We start from the raw sequence: 23830 nt of genomic DNA, 5'->3' as shown, positions 1-23830 counted from the left end.
GGGATCTAATGCAGACCTTAAAAGAGAAAAAAGAGGTTGTAATGAGAGTTGATCCTGAGAAAGCTAAAATAGTTTTAGCTAAGCCTTCTTATGCCAAGGTGGTTCCCCCAGGTGAGTATGTAATGCACAGAAGAGTAGGGTATAGTGTATTAGTGCCCAAAAGGGATGAGCCCTCCACGTCAAAGGGAAAAAGGCCGCCAGAAGATCTCGTTGAAATCCAGGACTCTCCAAAAAGGCAAGGGGTAGGGAAAGAAGTCCAAAAAAATGAGCCCTTATATTCTCCTTCCCAATCCCCAATTCACATGGGAGATGAGCATGAAGTAGCTGAGAAGTTGTTGCAATTAGGAAGTCTTGGATAAATTGCCCACACATATGAAGAGATGCAGGCAGGAATGCTAGAAGAACCAGCAAGTGCCAAAACGGACTTGATGGTTGAAGCGTTTGCAGGTAAGGAATTGGACCCTATCATTAAGAAGGCCAGTGATGAGTTTCTGGCAGATAATAATTTTGTTAAAATGGGATCATTCTTGCAATTTGTTTGGAGAAAGAATTTAGAGCAATTCAAAGAAAGGTGTGAGAAAAGAAAGGTGGAATGTCCTCACAAAGATACATCTGTGGTTGAGGCAGATGTAAAAAGGGAAATGTTAATAGAATTTGAGGCCATTACCCCTGAGAAGGGGAGGAAAATGATTGCAGAAGCTAGAGTTTTGATTCTCCCCGAGTGGGATATAGTTGATGCACTGATTCTTGATGCAGTCATAAAAGAGACAAAGCCTCTGGAAGGAGTTACTTATAGTAATGATCATGCAGCCCTGGTTATGTGGTCATTAAGAAGAAAGGAAAGAAAAAAGAGGAAAGACTCCTTGGAATCCATCTATTCAGGAGGCATGATTGTTAAGAGGGTGAAGGACACATGACTGGTAGAGGCTTCTAGTACAACTTTAGAATCTGTAAAATTCAGTATGGCAGTGGTTGAGAAAGAAGCCAAGGAAAAGGCTCATCTCTAGGTGAAGTTGGAGGTAATCCTAAAAGCCTACAACAAAGCCAAGCTTGAGATAGCTTGTAAAGACAATACAATTGCAAAGTTAAAGAGCCAGATAGGAGGGAAACAACAAAAAGGTGAATCTTCTAATTTGATGATTGCCTCTTCTCCAGCCCGCCCTCCACCTACTAGCCCAATCATTGAATTCTCTCTTTCTCCTATGACTCTTGGTTTTCAATCTACTGAGAGTATTCAAGATGAGATGGAAAAGTTAAAGCAGACTCAGGCCATTTTCGCAAATAAATACGAGGAGAAGATCAGGGGAACAAGTTTGAAATTTGCTGATACGATTGGGGCTTCAATTGTGTACATAAATATGAATAGAGTTGTGAAACTTTTGAATTCTTTGAAGGAGGATAAGGCCATTTTGGAGCTAGTTTTGGATAAATGGATTGCTAGGGAGGTGGATTTGGAACTTATGTACTTATCCCATGAAGAGGAAGGTGTTGATGTCACTGTTAAATCCACTTATGAGTTGGTAAAGGGTATGTCTAGGTTGACAGAGGAAAGAGTTAATCTAGAAAGAAAATAAAACCTGTATAGAAAAGAGTATGCTGATCAGAAGTTTGAACTATTTCTTGGGGGTTTTATTGGCACCAACAAGTTGAAAGCTAAAGAGGTGTGGCTTGGTGAGTTAGGCCATAAATTATCACAATGGATAAATGACATCATAAATTCAGATGATACATCTTTGTTCATTCAGACAATTGAGGAGATTGAAAAGATAAAGTCACATTTTGGTTTTTTGGAAAAGGAAGTTAAACAATTAAGGAATAAATGGAAAAGATTAAATAAGCTGAAGAAGAAAATTGTTAGCTTTTCCTGGCCTAGTGATGACACCTTTAAAGAATGGGAAGATAAATATGTGATGAAAGGAGCAGAGGCACAAAAAGAATCAACTAATACTCCAATAGTTGGTGACCCCAAGGCAATTGGAAGCGGTTAGTTGTTACAACAGGCATGTTTGGGGACTATTAGTTTTGAAGAATCAAAGACATGAGGCATTCAATTTGCAATATATTGAGACAGTCAATTGACTTGTTTCCAGCTGTCTACCTTGTCTGGTAGGCTGTTTCTTCATCTTTGAATAATGTAACCCTTCTTTGAGGGGGAATCATGGTTATAACAAAATATTTCTAGGAAAGTCCGAAGCTTGTTGCATCCATATCTCTATAAATGGATACCAGGACTACTTATAAAATCATCACAAGAATTCTCTAAGAAAGCTATGGCAAAATGTATTTAGGTTTTTTTTTTCTGGTGTTTGGAAAATCATTTTGAGTTATGTAGAATTTGATGGAGAATATTGATATACAGACCAAAACATTTTAAGTCTTGATTCCTATTGTCTTCATGTCTGTGTGATTGGTTATCATTTTGATTAGATGATATAGGATTGTTTAATTGAATGATTTCCAAAGCAATTTACGAGAATGTGTTTAGGTTGTTCCCTCAAGGAGGGAAATTAGATATACTTAAATCCTTTTTCGTTGGAAATCAGTGATTCCTACTTGAATTCGATGACTGGGTTTAGCATATGGTGAGAGTTTATATATGTCAGGCATATATAGATTTGGTGAAATGAATGTAATGGCATGTATGTGAATTTCTTCTGTCAGTTCTTGTCCAATTCTGAATGACTCCAAAGCCTGAATAAGGCACTGGTATAGCTTGTTGAAGCTCATGACCTTCTTGTTGATCAATGAAAATGAATACGAGTCTTTCTTTTATGTCTAATTATGTTTAAAGTTGTAGAGTTTGCAGAAGTCGGCATAGGTCTTTTGTAAATATTCAATTGCAAAGAGTGATCCTAAAGGTATACCCACCTAAGCTAAGTGGAAGCTTAAAGTGTAGAAGGTTTCTATTTAAACCTTGTCAATTGTTGTCTTTTGTTTCCATTTCTTGTTGTTCTCTCCATAAGCGACAAAGGTTTGAAATTCCAGTAGAGAAAACAAAGCAATCATAAATTGAGACCAACAAAACCTAAGATGAAGGTTAAAATTAACAAAATTTGTGTTGTTGATTATAAAGCTGAGTGCGATGCTTTACTTGCAGAGATTGCTTGCCTCTCTGCACAACCTTAGCCCTATACTAGACCTCTTGCCTAATTACAATAATTTCGCTTCATACAACACTTATTCCATTTCCAGTTTTACATATTTTATATATGTACAATCCTATAGTTAGCTATACATTTGAATGTTTGTATAAGCTTATCACTTTTTCTTTCAATCCTACGTTGTCTACACCTTTGTTTATATGTTTACATAATTGTATTTCCATATATGTCTAGTTTCTTTCTCTAAATGGTCAAGCACCTATATATATATTTCTTACATTTATATGTACTTGCTCCTATGCCAGTATAATCTACTCTATCTAACAAATATGAAACCTCCATGCCGGTATTGCCACCCTGTTGTGCATGCATTAAATAATTGAATGTTATTTCTTTGCAAATACTTTCCTTCTGTCATATGCTTTCCTTCTGTCATGCTTATTAGTTTTGCACATCATATTACAATTAAATTAGTTCATTTATGTACACATACATATTGTAATAGAAAAATGCTTCTACTTCTTTATTAAATAAGTAACTTCTTTATATCAATGTCTCCAATAAGAATATCTAGAACATGCATCTATGCTTACATGTTTTTATATGCATACACCCATGTGCATATCTATGTCTGCACTCACATATTGCATGCTAAGAATGTGCATCTCTGCATATAGATAAACACATATGTACATGTACTTCTAAATATACAAGGTGTTTAACTTCTCCTAAAGCACTCATTGTTGCATTGCATAATGTGTTTGACTACATACTCATCTATGTTGGTTAGTTGCCTTGCAGAATAAATTTGATTTCTTCTATATATAAGTACTGATTGTTCATATACATAGAAAACATAAAAAATTAATCTTTTTATGAAAACTAATATACACATACATATTTATTTATATATATGCATACATATATATGTATATATCTATTTATAAACTTCTATATAAACATAGTCATGTACATTTCTATATAGAAAATACCATATATATATATATTTTTATTCATAATCGCTTTCTCGAAATGCTCTCGCAGCAAAACCATAAACTCAACAAACTAAATACTAATAATCTGAAACCTTACAAAGCAAAAACAATTCATGGGAAAGTGAGGACCAGAAAACAAAACAAAACAAAATTACAGATTACAGTTACCTCATTTTAAGTAATCTATATTTACATATGTACATATGTGATGCTCTGCAAAACGGACAAGGTTAGTCTAAGAGAAACAACACAAAACACACAAGAAACCGTTAGTGTTATTCAATCAAAAACTAATCGAAACAGACATATCAAGAGAGACACTAAAATCATGCTAATATATCTAACTAATGAAACAAAGATAATGAGGCATCTCCAAATGCCTCTTAGCATGTTTTTAGCTCCTTCTCCCTTGTTCCTCTCCTCTCCAAGTTCCAAAATAGTGTAGCTCTCAGCAGCTTTTTGCACTATGGATGCTTATGGAAGATTGAGATTGAAATATTGTTCTAAATGTTAATAAAGAAGTTAATATTAAGCTATTGATACTAAAATGATTTATTTTAACCAAAATGACAATATAGGAGTTTGCTATGCTAAATGCTCTCTAAAATGCCTATAGGTTAAATGCATACAAGTTTTCAGGATCTGGTTTATGAAGAAATGGGCTCTATTTATAGGGAAAATGGAGCAATGGATGGTTGAGTTTGAGCAATCTCAACAAGGGTCAGGATTGAATGATTTCAAATCCATGTGAAGGCTTTCAACCCAATCCCAAGATGACAAGTGTTAATGTGAGATAGGTTGAGAGGAGAGGGAATAAGCATTAAATGCTTGACATGACTTTGGGAGTTAAAGTCAAGGTTAATTGAATGAATAAACTCTTTATTCAAAGAATAAAGCTTTTATCCAATGGATAGATTCTTGTGCAAATGTGAAATGGATGAATATGGTCAAAACAATAAATGTTTGGGGGGACAAGTTTGAAATAACCATAAATGGTTATGTAAGAGCCATAAATGGTCATGTAAGAGCCATTAGTGGTCTTGGAAGACTTTGGGGGTTAATTTGTTGAACACACAAAGCATTAAATGCTTTTCAAAGACTTTTGAAGTCTTTGAGAAGCGACTTCATTTTGCTTAGGAATGTGACAATAATTAGGGGATGGATTAGGCTAATTAGGAAGGGGTTAGAAGAATCTAGAAGGGGATTAGATTTTGCAAGTGGATTTGGTGGGTGAGGGAAAATAGGATTTTATTAAAATAAAAATTTATTTATTTCAATAAATGTGTGCAAGTTGCATTTGTAGGAAAATGCAAGTGGGGGGGGGGGGATAATGATTTAAATAAATGTTTTTATTTAATTTATTTAAAAGAGGAATAGGGGGATTTAATTAAATAAATAGATTTTATTTATTCAATTGATTGTGAATTTGATTTAATGAATTAATTAAAATAAATTGAATAATTTATTTAATTAATAGAAGAATGTTTGGGAATGAATTAATTAAATATTAATTTAATTAACTGATGGCTAGTGGATTTTTAATCAAATAAATAGCGAATATTTATTTAGTTAAGCTGGATAGATTTCTGTGACTACAATATGTATATATAGTTTTGTATATAAACATAGACATGTACACTTCTATATAAAAAATACAATATTAGACACACACACACACACACACACACACACACACACAATCACTTTCTCCAAATGTTCTCGCAGCCAAAGCTATATAAAAAATACCATATATAGATATGTATATATATACACATATGTCCAAATAAATATTTATACATAGTTATACCGTTATATATACATATACATGTATTTATATATGTGCATATCTATTTATATGAATATACACATATTTTATTGATATGTATATATACATGTGTATATATATACATACATACATATATATATATATATACATACATATATATACATATATATATATATATATACATATATATATATATATATACATATATATATATATATATACATATATACACATATACGTATATACATATACGTATATATATGTATATGTATATACGTATATGTGTATATATATATATATGTATATATATATATGTATATATATATATATATATGTATATATATATATGTATATGTATATATATATATATATATATATATATATATATATATATATATATATATATATATATATATATATATATATATATATATATATATATATATATATATATAATGACTTCAACAAAGGATCTCATAGCTAAAGTGTGTACTCACCAAAGTAAACACTAATCAACTGAAATCTTGCAGAGTAAATACAATTCACAAGAAAATGAGGACCAAAAAAAAAAAAAGAGAAAAAGATTACAAATTAGGATTAACCGGTTTTCAGTTCCCATCACTTTTTGTTTGCCACTTCACCAAGATTCGAGCAAAGGACACACGTCACAATCCAAAAACATCTATATACACCTAAAAATATCCACAAAAAACATATATTTGTTCTTATATACTTTTATATAGATACACATGCATTTATATATATGTATATGCCTCAGTACAATTATATATGTATTTACATACATACGTATATTTATGTACATATGTATGTATGTATATGTATTTTCATGTACATATATATACACACGTATTTATCTATATAGAAATATGTAACTATAGAGATATATATTATATGCCTATGCATATGCCTTGATTTTCTTGCAGTTTCATTAATATAAGACAATGTAACTGTATCCTTGTTGTCATACATGCTTCAATGCCTTCTCTCTTCAATTGTTAGAATTATAACACACTTGTGTTCTCTTACAACTACTAGATATCTATTCAACCTTTTACACAACAAGGCGATGCCATCAAATCCAAGAGGAAGCAAACAAATAGAACTTACTATGCAAAGAATAGGGCCAATATCTCCAACAAACGGCAAATGAAACAACGTGCACACCAAGAATTTGATAGTGACTTCCACACACTATTAGAAATGCAAAACAATGACCCTCAATCAAATAATGTTCCCCGAACACATTGTACTGCTCTTGAGCTCATCCCACAGACTCCTACATTCCAACACACATTGTCTAACTTCCGAATTTTTTTTGACAAGTTGGAGCTCATAGAGGCACGTTCTGTTTGTAGAGAAAACTATGTGGGCATGATTATTAAACATGCAGACCATGCAGTTGTTTGCATGAGATGCTCTACTGAAAGAGGTATTCACTGTTTCTCTTCATCAAACAATATGGACCCAGGTGAGCAACCTTATATTTTAAAGTGTCTTTCTCAAGTAGAATAAATGCTCATAGCAAGGATTGCTCTTGTTTTTCAAGTTACTAATGCAAGGGGAGACCAATATAAATATTCAGGCCACCCAATTAACTTCCCACAGGATACTTCAGAAATTATTATTTCCTTGCCATGAAAAATTCAAGATTTAGAAATCCTTATTGTCCGTAGAACTAATTTGGAAGGGTTAACTTATGACTGTTACGTTAATAGGTATCACGTCATGAATGCATTGACTTACAAAATTCAGCATGACCAATATTATAAAGATGTAGTCATTGATCTAGCCGCACTACAACTATTGCCTGAATCTAGTACTAACATTTTAGAACTGTTATATTTAGTAGATACACCTCAAGAACAACCTTTACAAAATAATGACAATGTAGCCACTATGAACCATGCCAAAGAAGTAATAGAAAACACTTCTTCATTTATTCCACGACTTCCATCCTCAATGCTTGAACTAGATGCAATTAGGATAATCTTACATCTGGATAGTACCGACAACAATGTTATCCCTTGGCCACAAATCAATTAATCACCTATCAATGAATACAATACAAAAGGTTTACTTACAATGGCATTCCGAACATTTTTTCCTAATGGATTGGATTTACCACTTCAAGCCAAAACAAAACATGTACATTTGCATGAACATGCTTTGCACTTGATAAAATATATGATCAAAGATTTGGCCAGCATGTCCATTTCAGATATTATATCTACAATCTTATGATGAGGCATCGATCTCAACAATCAACTATTGTTTTCATAAAGACAAATTTAGAAGATTCTCTTCCAACCAATGTTCATGCACTGAGGGAGCACTTAAAGAACACACCTTCAAATGAATTGCCTAACCACATCATGCAATATGTTGCCTCCTTGCATGACACACACACATTTTAGAGCAAATCCTGTAGGGACCTTACCACAATGATAAAACAGTTAGGACCACCAACACTTTTCTTTACGTTAAGCTCAACTGATACAAAATGGCCTGACCTGCATAAAATGTTTCCAAACACTCCCTCAAATACTTTACAACCCACTAGAAAACAATCTATTGATAATTTAGTCAATAACCCGCATATAATAGCTTTATACTTGCATCTAAGATTTCAGATCTTTCGTGATGAAGTAATTATCAACCTGTTGCATGCAATCAACTATTGGTACATATATGAATGGCAACATCGAGGGTTTGTACACATTCATGGCTTTCTATGGTTGCCACATGCACCTAATATTGACAACCTTGATTGGATAGATCATGAAAGCATTCAATCAGTTAAAACCTTCTTTGACCAATACATCATAGCATGGAATCCACACAGTGAAGTAGAGCGATCAAATAGGCAGTATACACCTGCAATTTCAAGATCCATGCCTCTCAAACACAGATGTCATTTTTAGATCTGATCCTTCCACAGACTACACCGAATTGGTGAATGTTGTTCAACGTCATACAGAGTGTTCAGAATTTACTTGCTTGAAAAAGAACAACTCAACTCTTGAATGTCGTTACAAAGCACCTTGGACTGAACAACAAAACTCAAAATTGACAATAGACCATAATAATAGCCCTTCCTACAAACCAACAAGGAATGATATTCATCTCAATGTTCATAACCCAACCGTGCTAGCCATATGGAGGGCTAATGTTGATTGCCAGGTTGTCTGCTAAAAAAAAGCAGTTCTCAGATATATTTCTAAATACACATAGAAAACTGAACGCAAATAAGAGAGCTATACTGACATGTTAAAACGAATTGTTGCATCAACAAATACAAAATATACAATTCTCTTAGCATATCATAAATTTATGATGGGCATTATTACTGATAGGGACATTAGTGCTCAGGAAACTTGCCATAAGCTGCTGAAACTCCCCTTGATCTCTTGCACACTTCAATTTGTCACCCTCAATGTTGGCAAAAAAATCTTCTAGCGTATAATAAATTGTGATGAAGCTTCTCATCCATGCATTTCTTTCATTTCCAGTTACATGAAAAGACCATCTGAGTTATCAAACCTAACTTTGCTTCATCCAGCCCAACAATATACATACAACCAACAACACAAAATGAGTAAATGACAAAAAAGAAAACTAACATTGATTGTAAATGTCTTCCCCTAGTTCAAATCCTTACCCGTAGAAGATGACAGTACTTTTGAATCTTTATGTTGGAGTGAATTGCTTTTGTACAAGCCTTTCCGCAACATTCCTCTACACATAGGTACATCAAGTGATGAAGTTATATTGAATTGGAAACAACTTCAAAGAACTCATTACACCCGATGGCATGCAAATGGAATTGAAGAACGATTAACTACTGAAAATAACAAAGACTTGCACTTGCAAGATATTCCACAATCTATTGATTAGGAACTTTACGAGTGGGAGTTCTTATCACAAATGGGAGCTTCAAACAAATTTGTTATTGCTACTCTTCAAATGCTTGGTAGACGTGATTATGACCTCCACTTTAATTGGAGTGAATCCGTACCTAATGAATTCCTGCATAGAATAGCCCCTCAATTCATTTCAACGAAAAAAAGCCAATCAGTTGGCACCCTTGGCAACATTCACTCAAGTACCCCTAATAATTTTGAGCTTGCAGTAAATAAAAAAATTGCACTTGATATTATAACCTCCCACACTGCACAAAATATGAATACCTCACCATTATGATTAATTATTCAAGGCATAGCAGGTACTAGGAAATTGTTTCTTATTGACTGTATACAAAAAAAAGTTAATTTTCCATTTAGATCCAAAGTAATACCCATTGCTTGTGCTTGTACCAACAGGTGTATCCATATAAAACATTCAATCTACCACAATCCATGCCGCCCTTCGCATACCTATTCAAGAATACCATCCTTTAATAGGACATTCCTTATTAATGTTTCAAGATCAATGCAAACATTTATGGTACATTTTGATTGATGAAATGAGCTTCCTTGGTCCATAATTACTCATCAAGTGTGATACCAGATTGTGACAAGCATTTACCACTAGACAACATGAACCATTTGTAGGCCTCTCAGTTGTGTTGGTTGGTGACCTTACACAGCTACCCCCAGTTATGGACAAACCATTGTATGCATCCCACTCAACAACACTTGCTTTATGACACTCCTTCACTGATGTTGTCACCTTAGATGTTTCTTTCTGCCAACAAGGTACGTCCCCATCACAGATGCAGTTCTTTGAGCTTTTGCTAAATGTACGCAACACAACACCATTGCAAATAGACTGGGAAAGTCTACAATTGTGCTCAACCCATGGTTTGACACTTGATGAAAACAACCACTTCGACCCCAAAAAAATATTTGTTTGCAACCAATGCAACTTCAAACTCACACAATATTAAAATGTTAAAGTAATTGCACTCACCCATTGCACTTGCAACAAAAATCATTGCACATCACAAAGAAAAACAAACTCACCAAGATGAGCAATTCTCATTTGAAATTCTTCTTTCTATAGACCAACAAGTCACGCTCATTGCAAATTTATGGATAGAATTTGGTCTTGTGAATGGTTCTTTGGGACAAATCAAAATGATTGTCTATGATGCAGGTTCTAAACCACCAGATTTACCTAAATATGTTCCCATTCCACCAATTGCTAGAGGAAACCGCACACAGATTCCACTAACGATGGCATGGGGTATTACTATTTACAAATCATAGGGTCTGACACTAGACTTTGCTACAATTGACATTGGTAAAACAAAGAAACAAGGTCTTACGTTTACAACACTGTCTTGAGTAAAATCAATTGAACACCTTCGAATTCACCCACCTTTCACTTACTAGAGGTACTCAAAATTGCAAGGTGGTCCATCAACCATTTCAAGAAAGAATGAAGAAGCTTGTTTGCTGAAGCTTTCTCAGATCACAAAAGAAAATTACTTACAAAAAAATCCAACACAGGTACTACAACCACAACGTCTATACCCTTTTGCATACCATATATCTTCTTTCATTCATTGCCACACATTATAACTCTTGAATCTTGTAGGGTCAACAAGAAATGTAAAAGGTTGCATCGTAGCAAGAACTTGTCTTTCTCATTGCTGTTCACATTCCAAAAAATACAGGTTCGCACATCACATCCACTAACACTTCACACTATTTTCCTTGCTTCCATTTACCCCCCTTCTAATGGTTACTCCCTACAATTATAGTATCTCATATCTTACTAAAACTTCTCTCGTGTTCTTCTACTTGCAAGCCATCAAAGAAGACATCATTTTAAACCACACATGCTACGAGGGTATCTCAATCTCGTTGACCTTTGCATTCAATGATGCTAACTTCTGTTTGTACTGTCCATCTTGTTTGCAAATTTCACAACCACCATAAAGTTTTACCAAACATATCGTCCACCATACTTTAAACAATTGTAAGTACCTTCCTTTCCTATTATTTTCAATCTCCAAGTTTTATCACTTTTAATTATTTAATGCACCTACAATGTTCTAATAGAATGTTATTTCTCATAGGTACACAATGGCAACTTAAAATCAATCTACAAAACCAAGCAAAGACATACAGTACAATACAACATCAACAACTACTCAATGTTTTGATTCAATTTTGCAACCACCATTTTACATAACATCAATTCTGTACTTCACAAATATATACATCAAATGGATGTATAACATGTTGGCAATGCCAGCATGGGGGTTGGAGGGTGGCTAACTTATATTTTCTGGGACCAACACATTAAATTGGTTGGGTTTTATACAGTCTAAAATAAAAAACATTTGAAAAATGGCGAGCGAGGCATGGTAGATTGAGTGCAAAAAGCAGAGGACAGAATGCAAAGCACAGAAGGAAGTTTTTGGGGGTCGCTAGTTGGAGGGAAATTACCAACAGCAGGCTAATGACTGTCTACGGGGTATAGTCGATGGGAAAGGAAAGGAACAACCAACAGATAGGAAGGCAAAGTGGCGAATATTAGAAGTCGACTAGGATAATCAGGGACCAAAACACACACTCCATAATAACGATGAATTCTCAGAGGAGAAGGATGATGCCCCAAATCAGAATTCCATAGAAGAAAGTAATGCGTCGAGGATGGTAGAGATCGATTTAACAGAAGAAGTTGTTGATGACAAATGTATGTGGGAGGATCTCATAATTATTGCTAGAATCATTGGCCTGAAGAAACCTAGGTGAAGCATTAACCCTTGGATAAAAGATTATTGGGGCAGTCAAGTTGTGGTGAAATTTTTGCCAAAAGGTTTTTTCGTGGCTATCTTCACAGAGAAAGGAACCAGGGATCAAATATTAAATTCAAAAAATTGGTTTTTCGATAATTTACCACTTTACATCCAGCCTTGGACACCCAATTTTAACCCCCTCAAGCTTACAATTTATGAAACTCCGATATGGATCAGACTGTTTAATCTCCCAATTGAATATTGGGGGGACCCGTGCCTTGAGAAAATTGGTCGAACGCTCGGTACTCTTTTGGAGATAGATGAAGAAATCATTGAAAAAGATTCATATGTTTATGCTAGGATGAAAATTGCAGCGGTCGAACAAATTCCTTCCCATATAAATCTTAGAACGGCTAATGGAATTTGGAAACAAGGCATTGAAATTGAGAAAGAACTTTATGTTTGCCAAAGATGTGGAAGTAGAACCCATCAAGCCAAAAATTGTAGAATTTTTGTGCGAAGGGCATATAATACTTAGCAGAGATCAAAAGATAAGGAAAAAGCAATGTGGTTAAAGAGAATGAATGAGAAGAGCCAGAAGCCTCTTGCAATAAATAAATCATTGCCAAAGACAAGGACGTTTCCTGAAACTAACTCCCAACCCTGTTAGTTGGAATCAGAAATTAATAATGAAGAAAGAGTGGCTATACCAAGCCAAGATCTGTCCCCTATACCAGGTTCTCAGGCCGTAAACACTATTGAGGAATGTACAAGTGACACTGAAATGAGTAGTTCAGACCAAGAGGATGAAGATGACATCTTGGACAACCTCTAGATCCTAGATGCATTAGCCAATCAGCCAATACCCTCCCTGGCAGAGCAAAAGGGGTAAAAGGCAGGAAGAGCAATAAATAGATCAGAGAAGAAAAAGCGCCAGAAAAAGGTATTGTTAGCGTTCTGGAATACATGAAGAACTCCAAGGGAGGCAACCCCTCCCTTGGACAGAGATGAGAATCACATCATGGAATGTCAGGGGCTTAGCAACCCCTGACAAAAGACGTTTGGTCAAAAGATATTTGACCAAGTTAGAGTTCAAAATGATCTTACTTCAAGAAACTAAATTAAATGGCCATAAGGTGACCGAATTCATCAAATTATGCAATAAGTGGGAGGGATTATTTCAAGACGCTAGAGGATTTGCTAGAGGCCTTGGAATTTTGTGGAACTCAGAGGTTTTTGAGGTGATCCCATTAGAGTCCAATGAGTTTTGGATGGCTTGCAACATTGTTTACAAACCAGGAGGTATCAGTTTTCCCCTATTTAATATCTTTGGGCCGTTTAAGATAGATGAAAAGCTAAGAGTATGGACAGAGATATATGAGCAATTGCAATTATTAGAAATGCATAAGGTAATCTTGGCTGGGGACTTCAATGTAATCCTAGACATTCATGACAAGGAAGGAGGGCTGAGAAAGAGTACAAGAGTAATGGAAGACTTCAAAGAGTTCATATCGAAGTGTCAAGTGGTGGATGTTATTCCGAAGAATGGTAAGTTCACTTGGACCAACAAAAGACTTAACTTCTCAAAAATCTCTGAAAGATTGGATCGCTTCTTTGTGGGGGAATGGTGGATCAATGGTAGCTTCTCCATTAACACTAAAATCATCCCGCAAGTTAGATCGGATCATCTCTCGGTTACTTTGTCTATTAATCATGAGGCTCCTAAGAACAAAAATTACTTCAAATTTCAGAGTATGTGGTGGAGGGACCGTAAATTCATTGATCTACTTAAATCATGGTGGCTGGAAAGCAATACCTTTTCGGGCTCCCCTAGCTTTTGTTTTGTAAAAAGAATTCAATATTTCAAAAACAAAATTAAGCATTGGAACAAGACCTCATTCAAGAATATATTCTCTGAAAAACTCCGAATAGAAGAGGAATTGGAAGAAATCAATAATCGAGTTATGCTAGTAGGGATGGTTAGGGAAGAATATCTAAAGGAAAAAATCCTTAAGGAGTAGTATGCGGAGCTGCTAAGCAGAGAAGAAGTCTATTGGCGAGACAAATCGAGAGCATTATGGATTGCTGAGGGATACTGTAATACAAAATTTTTCCATACAACTTCAAGAGTCAGAAGGAACAAGAATAAAATTATTGCAATCTTGGATGGAGAAGGGATCTTGAGAAATACTGAGGTAGAGTTAGAACAAGAGACACTTGACCATTTTATTAAATTATTGGGAAATTATTGTCAGACAGGAGAGATGTCGGATAATAGGCTCTCTGATTTAGTGCATAAGTTGGTAGATGTGGAGGAGGCTAAAATGCTCTGTGAACCATACTCTCTAGAAGAAGTTAAAAAGGCCACTTTCGAGCTTCACCCTCACAAGGCTCTGGGCCCGGATGGTATGACTGCTGAGTTCTATCAGAAGTGTTGGGACTTTCTGGGATATGATGTTTGGTTGGTTGTAGAAGAATTCAGAAAAAAAGGGAAGTTCGTAAGAGAAATGAATAATACAGTCATTGCTTTAATTCCCCAAAAACAGGAATGCACTTCAATGCACGACCTTAGATCCATATCGCCGTGCGATACCATATACAAAATCATCTTGAAAGCAATGGCCAACATACTGAAGAAGCTTTTATCTCACCTCATCTTAAAAAATCAGAATGGGTTTACCCCCGAAAGAGAGTTAGCAGACAATATTATTTTAGTGTCTGAAGTCATGAACTCCATTCATAAAGAGAAATCAAAAGGCATGATCATAAAGCTTGATGTTGCAAAAGATTATGACAAGGTGGTATAACAATTCTTGGTTAAGGTTCTTAGTTGTTATGGCTTTCCAAAGGAATGGATTGACTGTGTTAGTTTTTGCATTTCCACGGTTAGTTTTTCTTTGCTTGTCAATGGTGCCGTTTGTGGCTTCTTCAAAGCTACCAATGCATTAAGGCAAGGGGACCCTTTATCCCTGACTCTCTTTGTTCTCATGGCAGAAGTCCTCAACAATTTAATAAAAACTAAGAAATCTGCTAGGCATTGGAATGGTGTATGAGTTTACAGATTGATAGAGCCCTTCACCCATTCACAATTTGCTAATGACACAATCCTGTTTGGTGAAGCAATGATGAAAGAAGCCAAAGGAATTAAAGAGGTATTAGATGAATATTCGAAGCTGTCAGGTCAGGTAATGAATGTGGATAAATCGCAAATATTCTTTTTTAACACAGGAAGGTTGATACAAAACCGCATTTCGCAATTGCTTGGCTTCAAAATTGCTGATCTTCCCATCAAGTATCTGGGGATCAGAATTAACATGGGCAGTAGGCAATCTCAAATTTGGGAAGATGTACTTAACTCTTGTAAGGTAAAATCGGAGCAATGGAAGAATAGATGGCTTACTCAAGCTAGACAGCTACTAATGATAAAATCTGTGCTATCAGCTGTTCCAATCTATAGTATGCAATGCTTTCAAATGTCCAGTTCAGTTAGAGCAAAATTAGATGGGCTTCTAAAAAAGTTTGTTTGGGACGAGGCCAAAGATCATAAGAAGATACCTTTGATAAATTGGGATACAATGTGCATGTGGAAAGAGGATGGGGGAGCCTAGCTGAGAAAAATGAGTATACAGAACAGGGCACTAGGAGCGAAGCTATCTTGGAAAATGTACAAAAGCCCCAACAAACTGTGGTGCAGGATCTTTCAGAAAAAGTATTTGGACTCTGACGATTTTGAACGTATCTTCACAATTGCAGACGCAGAGAGGGGCTCTCCCACCTAGAATTTCCTCTAGAACAACAGGGACATAATAACAAACCACATCTCTTGGAAGATTGGCAATGGAACTAGGGCCAAGTTCTGGCGGGACTCATGGGATGGGGAGATGCCGCTATCAGAATCTTTCGAAGACCAAGATTGGGTCCATCGAAAATGCTATAGGAACACAAGTAGCCAACTATTTTGAGAATACTGAGCACCATGGTATGAGGTCTTGGAAAAGGGTAACTATCGACAATTCACAAATGTGTAAAAAACTCGAAGAAATACTTAGCAACATATCAATATTAGCATCAGATGAAGAAGATAGTTTATTCTGGTGTGTAGCAAAGTTAGGGGAGTACAGTGTTAAGTGGGGATATGAAGTCCAAAGGCATAAAGCTTTCAATCTGAACTAGCCTAGTAAGCTGTGCTGGAACAGGTGGGTGTTACCCAAGGCAGGGGCATTCCTATGGATAGCACTGAATGAGAGGATACTCACTAGTGACAAGCTGAAAACCATAGGTATACAAGGGCCAAGCTGGTGCGTGTTATGTAACATTAAGGAAGAAACAGTGGATTATTTACTCTTCAATTGTAGGTTTGCTCGTAGGTGTTGGGACTGGTTCCTTGGAATGTTTAGCCTATATACAGCTAGAAGTATGACTCTAAAAGAATTCTTTGTTGCATGGCCATGATCCAGTCAGTCAAAATGGGGCGTCTTATGGTTGATCGACCCAACAATGATTGTTTGGTCTATCTGGAAAGAGAGAAATAAGCGGATATTCAAAGAATCAGCCAAGCCAGTGGAATTTGTCATAGACAATCTTAAGGCAGGAATAAAAGAAGTCATTTACGGTAAGTCATGAAATGTCAGAAAATTCAAATTCAATGATTGGGATATGGATATGGAAAGGAACTGGTCCTTCAAAAATTCTTTATTTCATTATCCCAAGAGAAGAATCAATAGGAAGGAAGTCAGATGGGAGAAGCCTCATAACAATTGGGTAAAACTCAACTTTGATGGGGCCTACAGAGGCAATCCGGGATAGGCTGGCTTTGGAGCAGTCATTCGAAATGAGGATGGGAATATGGTGTTTGGTACGTATGGAAATATTGGCTGCGCTACAAACAATGAAGCATAAATAAGAGCCCTTGAGGTTGGGATTTTACTCTGCAAAGATAATGGTTTAACCAATGTATAGATTGAAGGTGATTCTCAGATAATTATAAACGGGGTGACTACCAATAGATTAATTAATTGGAAACTAGCTAAATGGCTGCCTCGCATTCGGTCCTTACTTCAAGCAATTAAGCCATATGAAATATCACATATTCATAGGGAGGGAAATCGAGTAGCAAACCTGTTAGCTAATCTAGGAGTCAATTCACATGCTGCAAAAGTGTCAGTAGATCCCAAGGCATTGAGTTCAGAGATTACAAACTTGTGCAGAAAAGACTTATTGATAAGAAAATGCGACGGAGTGGGATGATGGCCCTTGTACTAGGCCTGCAGAGGTAGGACAGATGGTAGAGGTCTTATGCACCTCAAACAAGTTGATTCATCGAAAGATGTAGTGACAGTGGTCTGATTTACAAAGGGTAGGCAGAAGTGACGAAATGACAGATTCTAGCAGATTGTGGGATCTAGGTTGATTAGGAAGGAGGAATCTTCTAGAGCTTTGTAGGCCTTTTATTGGTCTTCTGCAAAGGCAAAATACAAGATGAGTAAGGAGCTCTAAAGGATTTCACATATCGCATAGTGCAAGAGCTGGAGTACGACCAATCTATGGCCTACTTTGGCAATATTGGATGCATGAACTGTGAAGAGACACTGGATGCACAGCTTCGCATCTTGTTTGTCATAGAGGAATATGTTTATGATGCTATAAAAGGGCTCGTAGGGATCACACTTAACTTTGATCGCCACTGGTGTGATGCCACAGTTTATGAAGCTGTTCTTATGCCCTTGGTCGACATCATTGAGTGTAGGGAAAGCGAGGTGGAGATCCTGAGCGGCTTTGTCAAGCCAGTCAACGGTAACAGCATCGCAAACTCCATCCCGAGTCTGCCAGAGAATGAATGGATTAGCATTCTCAAGACTTACTTCTAGCCGAGTTACTTTCTGCCATCAGACTCTAAAGAGGAAGAAGAGGAGAGTGAAAATGATGGGAGCAATGAATCAGATGACAGTGAAAAAATCCGAGCAGAGTGTAGACTTGTTGAAAGGGAAGAGTTAAAGGAGATGATGAGAACATTTGGGGAAAACGCTTGGGAAGTGTTTAGGTGTGCCATGCAGAACGGGAACATGACCTCTTTTCACAGAGTAACTAACTCAGAAACATGGAGGTTCGCGGCTGGAGCTACTACCAATGTAATCAACATCAGGGAATTTGTTGGGGTTATCATGCAGACCCTCAATGGGGATCACTAATATGCATAACCAAGTATGCCACTACTAGTATCTATTGTTCAATAGGGTGGGTAGGTAATAGTAATCACTACAAATAGCAGTTTTTGTATATGAACCTGCTTGTGGGCAGTGAAGATGCCTGTAATATTTTCTTTTAAAGCAATACAAGGGCGCTATCCCCATACTGATAGCTCTTACAATTAAAAAAAATAAAAAACATTTGTAATAACTACTTTATTTTGCTCTTTCATACTGTACATCATGCTGCCTTTAGCAGCATGGGGGTTGGTGGGTGGTTAACTTCAGATTTTGGGAACAACTGAAAAATATTGGTTGGGTTGTGTACAGTTACATATTTACATATATATAAAGATTGCACTTTTCTATTCCTTTCATTCATTGCATATTTTCCTTTAATTGAATTCTTTCTCTATGATGCTTCTACAAAGCCACCACACTTTTCTATTCCTTTAATTCCTTGCATCTTTTCCTTTAATCACTTTCTTTCTCTATGATGCTTTTACAAACCCACCTATCGGCCTCCTGTTGCAAGCACTCCCCCTGCAACTGCTAGTTTATGGTGTTTTGGATGAGAAAATTTATTGAGTAAGATCAAGACATTTTGTTGTTTCTTTCCTTTGACATATCTCTAATGATAATCTTATGGTTGTTTTGAGGTGATTGCGTAAAAAGATATTAAATTATATTTTGGTTAAGAGTTTCATTGTGTAATAGACGAGTAAGCTCTATTCCATTGGTTTGACATAAATCCTATTGTTAACAAAGTTTTGAAGAAAGCTTGAGAGCTTTAGATTTCCTCGAATGATTGTTTGAAATATTGTTATTGGAAAGAGAGGAATGAGAGATAATTGAAATTTTATGTTCATTAAACCAAAAATAAAACAAACAAAACAAAACAACATTGTGTTTAACATCTGAAGTTACAATATAATATATATATAGAGAGAGGAATGGAAAGGCTCATTCCTCCTGTACATGTGAAAATCCTCCTTAGAAGGTAGAAGAGCACAGAGGCAAAGTAAATGTAAATATGGTGCTTAGTGTATGAATAACTGAATAAAGTAGTAAAAAAACTATCTATAAGAAAGCCTCCTTAGAATATATGGTACGTAGTTGTATTTCATTTCAGATTCACTCGTATATCTTGCTTGCATTAACGGAAACGTATTTATTTTCTTTTACTTTACCTTGTATTCCTATAAATAAAGGCCAAATGAAATACATTGAGCCCTAGTTGCAGTGGCTGCAGAAATATGACATGTATACATAATTTAAATTGTTCATCACTGAAATTGTAGAATTAAGGTTCGCATTAGTAAACGTTATGGAAGTATACTTTCCTTTTGTTTAGGCAGCTAGAGGACATAGGATGAATTAATACTAAGTTTACTAATTAGTATATGAGACACTCAGCGGCATGGGGAATAATCACCCAACCCATAAGCCTAAATAAGTTGTCAATTTTAAGGTACAGCTGAACAATAGATATTAACAATTAGGCCAATTTATTTCCAAGAGATCCTATTTATCTAAGCTCCAATAGGATGAAGAAACAAATAAATATTTGCAAGCTAAATCTGATATCCTTAAAAGAAATAAATAAGTATATGAAGAGAAAACAAAAGAAAAACTAGAATATAGGATGGAAGATAATTGCTATAGTTAAGAAGGAACATCAAATATAATGAAATATATCAAAATTAATATTACCCAGATAGCACCTTATTTATTTGATGATATATAGTTGATGGAAATGTGGTGTTCCCAGAACAAGTAACGAGCTACTTTGTACTTCTGAGTGAACCCAAAAAAAATAAAAAATAAAAAATTAAATAAATGGATGCAAACATGAACAGCTATAACTGCTGAACTGAACATTACCCTGAATCATATAAGGTAAATCGAATTTTCTTTGTAATGAAATAGCTAAACATATAAACTGTTAGCTATATTGTATTTCTTTTGAAGGAGAATAAGAAACAATTCGACACCCTTCTCATATATTTGGTCTATCAATTTTACATGTGTAAACAGTAAACAATTTAGCTTTGAAAAATTACCAAACCCTTAGATACCAATAAGGTCGATAGTCAGGTTAATGCTATGGCGTGTCAAATCTGGTGTGTAGGCATAACATTGAATAAAGCCTTAAAATAAATGGTTCGCACCTGGCCAAAAGAAATATAAATAGATGAGAAAGACATCAAGTTAGTCACTATAATATTAATGCTTTAGTAGGTGAGAGTAAAATAATAGGTCGTGGCTATTCTAGCTTCAAAACAGATCTTTCGTACAGCATGTTAGTGACAGGTTAGTCAATCGCAGCCGTTAATTGCAAAATCGACGGTGTAAGACGCGTTACTAACACGCATGTTAGTCAATCCGTACTGTCTTTTTGGAACCAGAATAGACGCATCCAAAATAACATATGTCTGGTCTAGATCTGACAAACATTAACTCATTTGTTTCTAGAATGCTGGCATATTTCAAGCCATGGAGTATGACTTGCCCAGCAGGGTAATAAATATTGTGCAGCAGAAAAATAATTTCTATAATTTGAAAACTTAAACATCATGCATTTTAACTTTATAAAAATTAAAAAAATATATTCAAACAAAAAACTCATGTTTCTAATTGGTGGACAACTGATTGAATAATAATCAGTTAAAAAAAATTGATAGCAACAGATTGCAATAGTACTAGTCTAACAACAAGTACTAATAAAGAAGTGATATTAAAGATATTTACATTTTATATTATGATTTATTTCCTAAAATAAAATTGAGAGAAGGTTTATCTTGTTTTATTTTACCCTGTAATTTAGTTTAAAAAAAATGATGTTAAAATATTTTTAATTTATAATGTGGTATGAGTTCATTGGAAATAAGATTAAGGTTTTGTTAAATAGTAATGTTTTTACAAAAAAATAATTGTTGGATGCATTTTTACCTAAGCGTAAAATTTTGGGCATGACACACCCGACATATTGTATCTCTCAACCTATCGAGGCTTCTTTTGTTCCTCCTTCCACAAAGGAAGAAGAGAAGCCTTTCTTGATAATTAAGGAATTGTGACTTAGGACAGAATAAGAGCCATCTAGGAAGAGGGATATTACAATGTATACTTCATGTGTTGCTTCTTGCCTTAAGTATACTCATGCGTATTCTCTATGTCCTATGTGTATACTTTATGTTTTACGTCTGTTCTTATTTCCTTAAGTTTATACTTCACACTTTAAGTGTATTAATGTGCCTTATGTATATTTCTTTCTAATATATACTCATGACCTACAGATATTTATGTGTTTACTATATGCCTGATGTGTCTTCAACGTGATTGCTCCATTATATATGTATGTTTCTATGAATTCTTATGAGATTGCTTAACATTGTCATGTTTTCAACATGATTACATCCTGCACCTTCCTAAGGTATACGTCATGTGTGTATTCATGTGATTGCTTTATGTTTGATATGTTTTTTGACATGTATGCCTTGTGTCTTTATGTGTATCTCATGACTAATGTGTCTTTAGCATGTCCACTCCATGACTGCCTTCCTTATATATATTTTTTGTACCTTATGTGTATTGGTATATTGTTTCAAGCCTTACATGTCTTATGTGCATACTTCATGCCTTAATGCATTGGTATATTGTCTTGTGCTTTATGTATGCTCTATCTATGTTGCATGCCTTATGTATATTACTTAATGTTTACATTTGTACTGCTTCAAACTTCATGCTTTTGCACTACATGTTTGATATGTAGAGTATTGCTTCATGCTTTACGTGTTTGATGTGTATTTATTGCTTCACCCAGGTAACATGTATACTTCGTGCCTTACAAGCATGTATATGCTTGCATGCCTTATGAATGAAATATGCCTTGGGTGTATTCTTGTGGATGATTTACATATTTTTCCATATATGATTCATATGTTTTTCATGCTTTGTATGCTCAATGACTTAAGTGAATTTATATGCACCATGTGCATTCATATATATACTTCTTATGTGAATTCATGTGTGGACTTCATGCTACTTAACGAGGAGATTAAAATATAGTACCAGCAGTAAAGATACTAGAGAATCTAGCATTTTCTGGATATATACAAGTATCACCAAACCATTAATCTGTCAATAAACTATAGAAAATTAATGATATAAATTTGAGAGCATTTCTGAAGATTAATGTATTTTGGAACTGAGAGTTAGAAATGTGGAAGGTAGAAGAGAAAAGGCAAGGTCGAGGTGGCTTTTGGCAAGTAACGCTTTACAATTTTTTGATATAGTTCATTGAAACAGTAGGTATGGAAAATAGAATAGAAAAGTTGATATTGTTTGAACTTGGATTTATGTACATGCTAGGTATAACGGTAAAGAACAACAATGTCGTTTATGAGGCAATTAAACTAAATTTAGGACAATTGCCAAATCAACACAATATGTCAATTTGACCATTGCATTTTGTGAGCATGTTAAGGCGCATGTGAATCTTAGGAGGATCATGTATCTCAAAGCATGTAACACTTACAAATATGTTGTATGTTGAATAATGAGATGCAAATGAAATACTAACAAAATGAAACATGGATACAAAATTTAGTAACAAATTTGACTATATAAATAGAAGACATTTGCATATGAATATTATCATAATTCATGTCATAATTAGGTATTTGCATTTAACTTATACAAATTGTGTGTTCCTTGGAAGGTGAAGGGAAAAATACAAAATTGAAATATATATAGATTAAATTAACAATAATAGGATAAATTATATATATGCATCAAAACAATATTTCTTTTATGTATTTATATAGTATTCAAACAACAAATTAAAGAGTAATAATGACAAAAGAAAAATAAAACTTGACAAATTTAATAAAAAGTTCATTAGAATAATATTAATTCATAATTAAATATCTAATTAATATGTAACTTGTTTTGATTTAAGTTTTCAATATTACAAATAAACAATATTATAATATTAAAAGCTATTTAAATTTGAATTATAATGAAGATGACCCCACCCAAGGTGAAAACAAATC

This window comes from Cryptomeria japonica, chromosome 10 (assembly GCF_030272615.1).
Source record: "Cryptomeria japonica chromosome 10, Sugi_1.0, whole genome shotgun sequence".
Classification (NCBI taxonomy): Eukaryota; Viridiplantae; Streptophyta; class Pinopsida; order Cupressales; family Cupressaceae; genus Cryptomeria; species Cryptomeria japonica.
Note: the sequence above shows the minus strand (reverse complement) of the source record.